Genomic DNA, 11,189 nt, shown 5'->3' on the forward strand with positions numbered 1-11,189 from the left:
GAAGTGTTTTTTTTTGGAAATGAAGTAATGTTTTATCACGACCCCAAATGATAGGGTGGGGGAATGTCCTAGTGGAACTCCTCTGTCCACTCTGGAGTGCTTAAAAATGGAGTGGTAACCTTTGGGTCAACAAAGAACAGTCAACGTGCCTCGGATGGATTCTCTTAAAAGAATGCCAGAGCAAGGTAACGCATAATGCTAGTGGGTACACAAGGCATGTAACCCGACATAGTATTGTCGAGTTAATAAGTTAAGTTACATTAAGATATAGACATCACAGTGCACGAACTGGTGATGGTGCGGTAACTAGCTGGAACACGCAGTGCATAGGGGAGTCGTGATGTGTCCACAAGTGTTATACAAATAAGGCCACGTGCCTACATGATATGTTATGGATCACATGATGTGAATCATGCGGTATGATATGATATGTTCCAGATCACGTGATTAACTAAGATATTAATGATGATGAAAGTATGTTTTTTCGAAAATGCTAAGTCTCTATTACAAGTTTTAAGAATGGTTAATGCATGAGTCATAGTTTAGTCTCAGTTACAAGTTATGTACATGTCCATGCATGCATTGCATGATATACCTCTTGTATGCTTGTGATAACTATGGTATGTTGTGTGATTACTTACTGAGATTTCTCGAAATCTCACTGTTGCAATTTTTCACAATCATTCCTTTCCCAGAATGGTAGAAGTTTTTTACAGGAATAGAAGGTGATGCCAATGACCAAGAGGAAGAGAATGGCAGCCCCTCCTCTAGAGAGGATCATGCCTAAGATGGGCATCAGTAGGCTAGAGCTCACTATTTTGGAGCACTAGGAGGCTATAGATCAGGAGATCTTTAAGATCCTTCAGTTCATTGAAGAGTTCCAACACCTCAATAATAGGGATAAAGACTGGGCTTTGGAGAAGCGAGTGAAGGATGAACCACTATAAAATAAGAAACAAAGAGAGAAAGAGATGATTAGTGTTGGACTCGTTTCCCATAAGTGGGGGGAAATGCTTTCAGAACTTATTATATGACAAAGGAATATTTTGGTCTCGTGTTTTGGGAAATGCAAACTCTTACTATATTTTGAAACTCTCTTTGTTTATGGATGTCAATGATGGGACAAGGTTGGGGTAAAAGGTTTTTTTTATACCATGTACGAGGGGTGTATAGCCTTGTGTTGCACATCCCGGCGTCTCAATCACCGCCAAATCCTAACTAAGGGTTGGGGACAAGACTAGAACGAAGAGTGTGACGCTGCATTCACCGCTCTCAAGAAGTATCTAGCTAGCCCTCTGCTACTTATCCAACCCCAATCTGGGGAAACACTAATCTTATACTTATCAGTCTCCCTACAAGCAGTCTCTTTAGCTCTAGTGTGAGATGATGGTGGGGTACAGAGACTAGTTTACTATGTCAGTCAAGCATACTGGGGGGCTGAAGCTAGATACCCCCGTATTGAGCAGCTCGCCTTTGTACTGGTAGTAACCACTCGGAAGTTTCGACCCTATTTCTAGGCACACCCGATCAAGGTCCTCACAAAGGTCCCTCTAAGAAAGATCCTGCAATGACTGGACACCTTAGACCGTCTAACTAACTGGGCCATAGAATTGAGCGAGTTCGACATCGAATACACCCCCGCCCACCTCTCTGAAGGGGAAAATATTAGCAGATTCTATCATAGAGTTCACCGTCTTTGCTGACGAGATGGGATATGCACAACCTGTGAAGCCCTCGCAAGTCTTTGTTGATGGCTCATCTTGCCGGTTTGGAGGGAGAGCGGGGGTGCATATCATCACAGACGAGGGTGAAAAACATGACAACGCCCTTAATTTAGTGTTCAAAACTACAAATAATGAAGTGGAATACGAGGCACTAATCTTTGACATGACTATAGAAAAGTCCCTAGGAGCCGAGGAGGTAGAGGTCTGAGCTAATTCCCAGGTTGTAGTTAGCCAAGTGCAGGGGGAGTTTGTGGCAAAGAGTGAAAAATTGAAAAAGTACCTAACATTGGTGCAAGCTGAGTGCGCCCATTTTAAACACTTCTAGGTACAACAAATCCAGAGAGTCGAGAACAACAAAGAAGACAAGTTAGCGAAGACATCGTCTAGACATGAAGCCACCTCGATACTGAAATTGGCCATTCTCAGAACCGCAGAAGTGCCAACCATAGGGATTGAGCTGCTACAAGTAGTGTTAGGCGCGCTGGTATGGGCCCAGGACATCCTCAAATATTTGAATGCCAATGAAGTTCTTGAAGATAGACAAAGTGGGACGAAGGGGTAAGGTACATCATAGTTGATGGCATCCTGTACCGTAGGGGATACAATACTCCCCTACTAAGATGCATCTCCAGCAAACAAACCTAGTAGATATTGGCAGAGATACACGAGGGAACCTGCGGTGACCATGCTAGAGGAAGAATATTAGCAGGAAAGGTGATGCGAACAAGGTACTATTGACCATGCTTCTTAAGGGATGCCAAGGAATATATACGGAGTTGTAAAAAGTGCCAGGAGTTCTCCAAAATCATCCATCACCTACCAGAAGAACTAACACTGATATCCTCCCCCTGGCCTTTTGCCCAATGGGGGTCAACCTGGTAGGTCCCCTCCCCCCAAAAAAAGCCAATGTAAAGTTCGTAGTGGTAGCGGTGGATTATTTCACTAAGTGAGTTGAGGCCGAGGAACTCGTGACAATCACGACTAACAATATCACTCGCTTCCCATGGAAGAGTGTTGTCTGCAAGTTTGGCATACCCCATAGCATCTTCTTAGATAATGGGAGGCAATTTGACTCTGACCACTACAGAAATTGGTACCGAGATCTAGGGATCAAGTTCTAATACTCCTCCCTGGGGTAGCCTCAGTTGAATGGTCGAAAGCAACCAACAAAACCTTGCTACGAATATTGAAGAAGAAGCTGAACAACCAAAAAGGAACTTGGGTGAAAGAACTTATGGTAGTTCTATGGGCATATAGGGTGACCGTGAGGATGCCGACAAGGGAAACCCCATTCACCCTCATGTATGATCACAAGGCCATGCCACCAATAGAGGTAGATATCTCGACCTACAGGGTATGCCACTACGAGCAACACTCCAACGACCGACTCCTTGAAGAACAACTTGACTTGGTAGGAGAGATCTGAGAGGAGGTGGAACAGGCAATGGTGGCGTATAGGAAGAAGGTAGAATGCTACTTCAACCAAAGAGTATACCGGAGGTCATTCAAAATTGGGGACCTCATGCTGAAGTTGATGAGGACCCTACATGGTAGTTTCCAGCAACCATCCTGAGGTTTACTGGCTTCGTGACTCTTGCGGGAAAGAACTACAACATCCATGGAATACTGAACACCTAAGAATGTTCTACCAATGAAGGCTCTGTGATGCATATGTGTTACTTATAATCAACTTTGTGATTACTGTGTATTTATTAATGAAGAAAATGTGAATGTTTCAGGGATTAGCATGCCCAAAAATGAGATTCATCTTTGCCCGCAACCTACACCGATGAGACCCACGACAATAAAGTACCTTTCCTACGGTGTCAACAGATGGGAACGGGTACAGTCACAAGCTACCCGAACATACTACCTCCACACGAGGGTCAATAGGTGGGATTAGCCCCAGGCTAACCCGAGCTCCACCATGAAGGAGTGTGGGTCCAGCCTTGAGGCTGTTCGAATTTTACCCCATCTCCATTGCAGTGAAGAAGCGGACGGCCTGGGGCCCTCTGACACCTACCTCCTCATGGGGTATCAAAGGGATAGGTGTAATGCCAAAGGGTTGCTTTATCCCTCCTGCAATGTGAAGTAGGCAAAGCTTGATTGAACATCAGCTTCATGGGTTTCACAAGAGTATAGTGATGGATAGGGATAGGGTGTTCATGAGCACCTTTTGGAAGGAACTTTTTGAGTTACAAGGAAACAAATTGAGGGCAAGTTCCTCTTACCATCCTTAAACCGATGGGCAAACCAAGGTGGTTAATAGAACACTTGAACAATATTTAAGGTGTTATTTCCATTAAGAACAAGTGAAATGGGGAGATTATCTTGCATGGGCCGAGTATTGGTATAGCACGTCATTTCATGCTTCCATTCAAAGAAGTCCATTTAAAGTGGTGTATGGAAGACCACTGCCTACCTTAGTGAGTTATGAGAGGGGTACGACCAAGAATAATGAATTAGAGAGGGAATTGATTACTAGGAATGAGGTCCTAGTGAAAGTAAAGAAGGAGCTTAAGAGAGCTCAAGAAAGAATGAAAAAGTACTATGATGAGGGAAGGTATGTGGTTGTTTTTTAGGTAGGGGAATATGTTTATTTGAAGTCACAACCATACAGGCAAAATACATTGAGAAAAAAATTTAGTTTGAAGCTTTCCAAGAGGTACTATGGACCCTTTAAGGTGTTGAAGAGATTGGGGAATGTGGCATATAGATTGGAGCTTCCTCCACCATCAAGATTACATCCAGCTTCCATATGTTAATGTTGAAGAAGAGGATTGGAGATTCGAGCCTTATAGTAGAGGAGCTTCGTAGTTTTGATAAGAAGGGTAGGATGCTTTTGCAACCTAGAGTGGTGCTCTAATATAGGGTGGTGACATGGGGGAGGAATAGAAGAAAAGTATGGCAAGTGTTGATCCAATGGCAAGGGGTGCCGAGAGAGAAAGCCACTTGGGAGGATTATGATGACATGGTGGCGAGGTATCCATAGTTGATCCTTGAGGGCAAGGATGTGCTTGAAGGGAGGGGGAATGTCAAAACCCCAAGGAAAGTGGCCCCAGGCCATGCCTCGACACTGGCCTTGACAAGCCATGACACACCCGTGACACTTAGTAGCGAGGCTAGTGGCATGCCTCAGTGCACAGCTTCAGCCTGTGCTTTGCAAGCGAGGCTAGTGGCATGCCCACCAGGCGTGCCATCTAGCGCACGGTTCCAGCCCGTGCCTTACAACACCAACGCCTAGACCACCCACCTCGGCCATGTGGAGTCAACGCCCAGGCCACCTGCCTAGGCCATGCACCATCAGCGCACGGCACCTTACTGTGCCAACTGGTAGGCCAACACATGGCACCATGCCATGCGTGTCAGCAGGCCATGCACGACACCATGTCGTGCCAACCAACAGCCATGAGCCAGACCAGCCCAGCTGTGGGCCATGATTCACACTAGGCCATCCATGGGCCATTGCATGCCATGGCCACCATGGTCTATGCAAGTCTATTTTATTGTTTTCATTTCTTTTTAATTATTTTTTATTTAGTTGTTTTCCAAGGGAACTTTTGGGCATTTCCACTTTGTAATCTCTATAAATAGGACCTTTAGTCATTTCTTTTACATCTATTGACAATTTCCTTAAAGGACGGCTACTTTGTTCTTATTCTTATTTTCGGTGCTTATGCACTTGGACTACTTGGGTGCAATCCATGAATCCAAAGGAGAGGAGCGTTACCTTGCAATTTGTGAATAGGTGTGATTCATTTTCTCCAATATATGAGAAGTTTCCTTTCAACATTGTGTAATTCGTGAATTGATGTTGAGTTGAGTTTCATAGTATTCTTGCTTGTTCATGCATGTTCATCAATTTTCTTTGGTGTTCATATATTTTCTTGCATAAATCCCATCTCACAAACACCATACACACCCACCACATTGTCTCCATACTTATATTTGGCTATACCCTAAATTGCCTTCTTCCAATTTCCCAATTGACCTAGCCAAAATCCTTACTTACCATATAAGGTTTCCTAAACTTTAGAAACCTTAATTTCCTTCCATAAACCAACTCCCTTATCCCTTTTGCCAACCGGTCATACCTTCCATATCATATCCCTCAATCTTCGGTGATTGGTCTTACTTACCATATTTGATTCCCCTTAATTCTAGGAATCATCCTAGAGTTACTCAATCAATCAATCAACCCATTCTCTCTTACCGTAGCCGAAATACCCAAGCTAAATTGCCTCCTACAAACCTTCTTCCATCCAAACCCTAGCCTTACTCATCAATCAAACCCTAGTTACACCACAAGTGGTGCCAACTCCAAGAGCATCCATCCAAGCCGTGCCTCATTACTCAAGTTCTTGAGTTCATCACTTAGGTCACCCTTTTTCATCACCATCATACACAATTCCATCACTAAACACCTAAACCTCCATTAACCTAGGGACCCATCATTGCCATGATTTTATCAATACCAAGCAAGAGGGCTAGCATTTTCAGTCTTCACTAGGAGAATGATGAAGCGCTAAAATTGCATGATTAAGTTACTTAAGCAAACAAATTGTTTAATAAAAAATGATTTAAGTACTTAATTATGCAATAGATCACATTACTTGAGTCAATTGATAAATTCTGGTATTTTGGTGCTTAAAAAGATTTATAATGCAATTGTTTAACATGAAAATAAATATTTCATTTTTATTCCTCTCATAACAGGGTAGTTTGGGCAATACACAGCAAAGATATCATTCAAGTGTGAATATACACGTGCTGACCATTGCAAGACATGCAACACACATGCAATACACGTGCAGCATGAGCTGCACATTTGCTGTGAATTGTATAAACTGACAGCACACACTCGGCATGCAGCAACAAGACCCTTGGACGGCTGGAGCAGAAAACTCAAACATGCATATCACGTTGAGCAGCAGAGGAACGGAGGCTACAGCAGGAGAAGAAATGAAGGCAGCACGTTGCAACACAGCACATGCAGAAAAATCTTTCAACACAGCAGACAATCACGCTAAAAGAAAAGCACATGTACAGCAGCAGAAAAATCTTTCAACACAGCAGACAATCACGCTGAAGGAAAAGCACTTGGACAGCATCAGCAGAAGATCATTCGGACCACAACATCACACATGCAGAAAATTCAACCATGCAGCAGACCAACACATGCAGACATGCAGAAAAATGCAAACATACAGACCAAACTCACATGGACAGCACACCAATGCAGAAAACATGTTGCTGGAAGGCAAGTTTTTCTTGCTTCTGCACATGGAAGGTCAATGACAGCTCACACTTTGCATGCTGGAGCAAATCACGTTGATCAGGATAGCAAGAAATCAGATGGAGTTTTCGGTTTGGCAGCAGCAGGAAGACTTGGACAGCTGTTTTTCTTGACTTTTACTTTCATTTTTTTCTTGCTTTCGGTTTGGCAGTAGGAGGACTTGGGAGTTTCAGTTTTTTTTCTTTCTTTTCTTCTGGTTTAAGAGAGGCAGCTGGTTTAGGGTCCGGGGAACTTGAATTTTTTTTTTTTTTGGTTGGAGACAGTTAGGTAGGGGGATTGTTATTTTCTTTCTTTTGTTTTCAGATGCAAGGATGCAGTTTTATCTTCTTTTCTTTCTTTCATATTTCGTCAGCTACAGCAGTAACTTAGCTTGTTTTTATTCTTCTTTCTTTTTCATTCGGCTACAGTTCAGTAGCTTAGCTTGAAGTTTTCTTTTGCTTTTCGTTCAGTGTTTGCAGAACAAGAGTTTAAGTTTTTAGTTTTTCTGTTCGGTTGTAGCTTGGAGCATCTTGATCTCTTTTCGTTTTCGGCGTCTGGAGTTTCTTGTTGGTACTTTTGCTGTCATTTACATTAGAGTGCCTTAAGTTTTCAATTTTTAATTTACTTTCCGTTAAGAGTAGCTTAGTTGGAGTTTTTTCTTCTTCCTTTCATTTCCTTTGGGCAGCGTTAAGTTTCATTTAATTTTCTTAAGTTTTATTCATTTAGTTAGTTTTGATTTGTTTTATTTCTTTGAGCTTTGACCGTTTGAATTGCTGTTTTTTTAGTATAGATCATCTATTTTGCATTTTAAAATTTATTCTATGTTAGTAATTTCTTTAATTTTTAATATGAGTTTATTTAGATTACTTTTTATTGTTAGAAATATTATGCGTAGCTAATTTCTTAAGCTTGGGTTGCGGAATGGGACGTGATTTGTTTTGGATTTTAGATCGATACAATATTTTGTTGATAATGTTGATTTCACTAAGTTACTAGTTGGATTTAAATTGAAAATAGATTGAAGCTCTTGCTCTTGTTTTGTTGTTGACGTAAGGCACATCAAAAGCTTGAAAATTATCAAGGCTTCTCTCGTTTGGTTGTTAATGTGTGTTCGGCTAGTAAAATAGAAAATCCCTTAGGAAAATATTGCAAAAACTTGAGCTTAACCTTTTTATCTTCCGATTATCAATGCCTTGATTGGGTTGTTAATCGAGAAAATTATCTAAAATCCAAAATAAAGAGAGTCCCAAACCCAACCCAAGTGTTCGTTAATTTGTTATTTTTAAACTCTAATTTCAACTTCGATTATCTTTTTGCATTGCATTTTAATTTTATTTTCATCTCTCATACTCGATTCACTTGTTACTCACAAATCTTTTATACGCTTTGATAACCCATTGTCCCTGTGGAATACGATCCTGGACTTATCCTTGATACAACTTGACACTTCTACACTTGGAAGCACATTCGATGACGAGTCAAGTTTTTGGCGCCGTTGCCGGGGACAACTGGTGTTTATTAGAGCATTCCTCTACTGCTGAGAGGACGTTTGTGGAGCTGTGAATCTCTTCACAGCCTGGGTGACATCTAATCTTTTTCCCTTCTCTCTGTTTATTCTTCATAGTCTTTAATTTTCTGCTCCTGTTTGTATGACTGGTTGGACTAGAGACCATACATCTCGACTGTTTAGGACAGAATCATTGACATCTTTTAGCTCTGCATCATCTTCTGTTGAATCATCATCAGACACTGATAGCATCATGGCTGAAAATGAGCATCATGATAGGGAAGTGGAGAATCTAAACAGGACACTTAGAGAATATCTTCAGCCTGTTAGGACTAGCACACCTTCTTGCATCATTTTACCTATTAATGCAAATGCTTTTAATTTCAAACCTGGGATGATTCCATTGTTACCACACTTTCATGGTATGGAATCTGAAAACCCATATTTGCATATCAAAGAGTTTGAAGAAGTGTGTTCCACATTCGTGGATAGAACATGCACTGATGAAGTCATAAGATTGAAACTGTTTCCATTTTCCTTAAAAGACAAGGCTAAGACATGGTTAAATTCTTTAAGACCAAGATCCGTTGGGACTTGGCAAGAAATGCAAACTGAGTTTTTAAAGAAATTTTTTCCCATGCATAGAACCAATGCCTTGAAAAGACAGATCATGAATTTTGGCCAAAAGGATGTGGAAACATTTTATCATTGTTGGGAACGATTCAAAGACCTTTTAAATGCATGTCCTCATCATGGATATGAGAATTGGAGGCTCATTAGTTTTTTTTATGAGGGGTTGCAACCAAAAATGAGACAATTTGTGGAGACCATGTGTAATGGAGCGTTTTTTAACAAAGAACCTGAGGAAGCTTTTGAATATTTTGATTATCTAGCTGAAAATGCACAATCATGGGATACATCTGATGTTCATGATAGGTCGGAAAGTTCAAGGACAATTTCAGGGGGTGGGAAATATAATCTGAGAGAAGTAGATGACTTAAATGCTAGGTTGGCTATGATTTCTAAGAAATTAGAAACCATAGAACTGAAGAAAGTGAATGAAGTACAAGCTGTACCTCAGATTACCTTGAGCTGTAATATTTGTGAGGACCAAGGGCATTCAACTAATGATTGCCCGACCATTCCTGCCTTTAAAGAAGTTCTCTTGGATCAATCTAATGCTGTTAATATGGTTGCTAAATCTTTTTCAGGTCCTTACTCCAACACTTACAATTCGGGATGGAGAAATCACCCTAATTTCAGTTGGAGGGGTGAACAAGCTGCTTTACCTGCACCCAACATAGCTGGTCCTTCACAATTTGCACCATACACTACCCCAGGAGGTTCAGGACCATCTCAATATGCCAACCACATGGTACCAGCTCAGAAAAAGAACCTTGAAGACAATTTCCAGCAATTATCCACCAACTTCCAGCAGCTGTCCACCAATTTTCAGCAATTCATGGAAAGCCAAGCTGCTATCAACAGTCAAAATTCACAAGCCATTGCTGAGATTCGAGGGTCAGTCACAAGGTTGACTACAACCATGAGTGCTCAAGAGAAAGGGAAGTTCCCTGCACAATCTCAGCCTAATCCCCAAGGTCAAAACCAGCAATTTCAAAATGTGGCAGGAGATTCAAATGTCAAGCAAGTTAAGGCTATTACAACCTTGAGAAGTGGTAAGGTGATTGGCATTCCAGCTCAAGAGGTAGAAAAGAATGGTAACACTTCTAAACCTCCTTCTGAAAATGAGGCACATGATCCTTTGGAATCTGAAAGTGTCCCAAGCACTACACTTGCACCTTTTCCTCAAAGGTTAGCCCCTTTGCACAAAGATAAGTATCATGCGGAAATTCTTGAAATTTTTAAGCAAGTTAGAATTAATATACCATTGTTAGATGCTATTCAACAGATTCCTACCTATGCTAAATTTTTAAAGGATTTATGTACCGTAAAAAGAAAATTGAATGTGCAAAAGAAAGCTTTTCTTACTGAGCAGGTTAGTGCTATTATCCAAACCAACACTCCTCCCAAATACAAGGACCCAGGATCCCCTACCATAGCTTGCATGATAGGGAGCTCAAAAATAGGCCAAGCATTATTAGACTTAGGTTCAAGTGTGAACTTATTGCCTTATAATGTTTATGTTCAGCTTGGATTGGGTGAGTTGAAACCTACTTCTATCACATTGCAGTTGGCTGATAGGTCTATTAAGATTCCAAGGGGTGTTGTGGAAGATGTTTTGGTTCAAGTAGACAAATTCTACTATCCAGTAGACTTTGTCGTACTCGACATGCAATTGACTAATCATTCTACTTTCCAAGCACCTGTTATCTTAGGAAGACCCTTCTTGGCTACTTCTAATGCACTCATAAATTGTAGAAGTGGAGTTTTAAAGTTGAGTTTTGGAAATATGACCTTGGAACTAAATATTTTTAATCTTTGCAGGCAACCGCAAGAAGTTGAAGAAGTTCATGAAGTGAATTTGCTGGAAAATTTCATTGATGAAAATTCTGCACATTACTTTCAACTTATTGATTCTTTAGAAGAATTTGAAGAAGATTTGAAAATATTTGATAATGTTAATGACTCATCTTTTGTTTCTTCAATAGGTCAGCAAGTTACTCCACCATGGAGGCCAAAATTTGAGCAACTTCCACCATTGACATCAACCCTCAAGCCT

General features: G+C 41.0%; 1 non-coding gene across 1 annotated transcript; it reads right to left on the reverse strand.

The window, feature by feature from the left end:
• Positions 1-9,157: 9,157 nt before the first annotated feature.
• Positions 9,158-9,265, reverse strand: LOC122302033. Its single transcript, XR_006240283.1, has one exon. It is a non-coding gene; the product is annotated as a small nucleolar RNA R71 (small nucleolar RNA).
• Positions 9,266-11,189: the final 1,924 nt, after the last annotated feature.

Source organism: Carya illinoinensis, chromosome 2, assembly GCF_018687715.1.
Source record: "Carya illinoinensis cultivar Pawnee chromosome 2, C.illinoinensisPawnee_v1, whole genome shotgun sequence".
Classification (NCBI taxonomy): domain Eukaryota; kingdom Viridiplantae; phylum Streptophyta; class Magnoliopsida; order Fagales; family Juglandaceae; genus Carya; species Carya illinoinensis.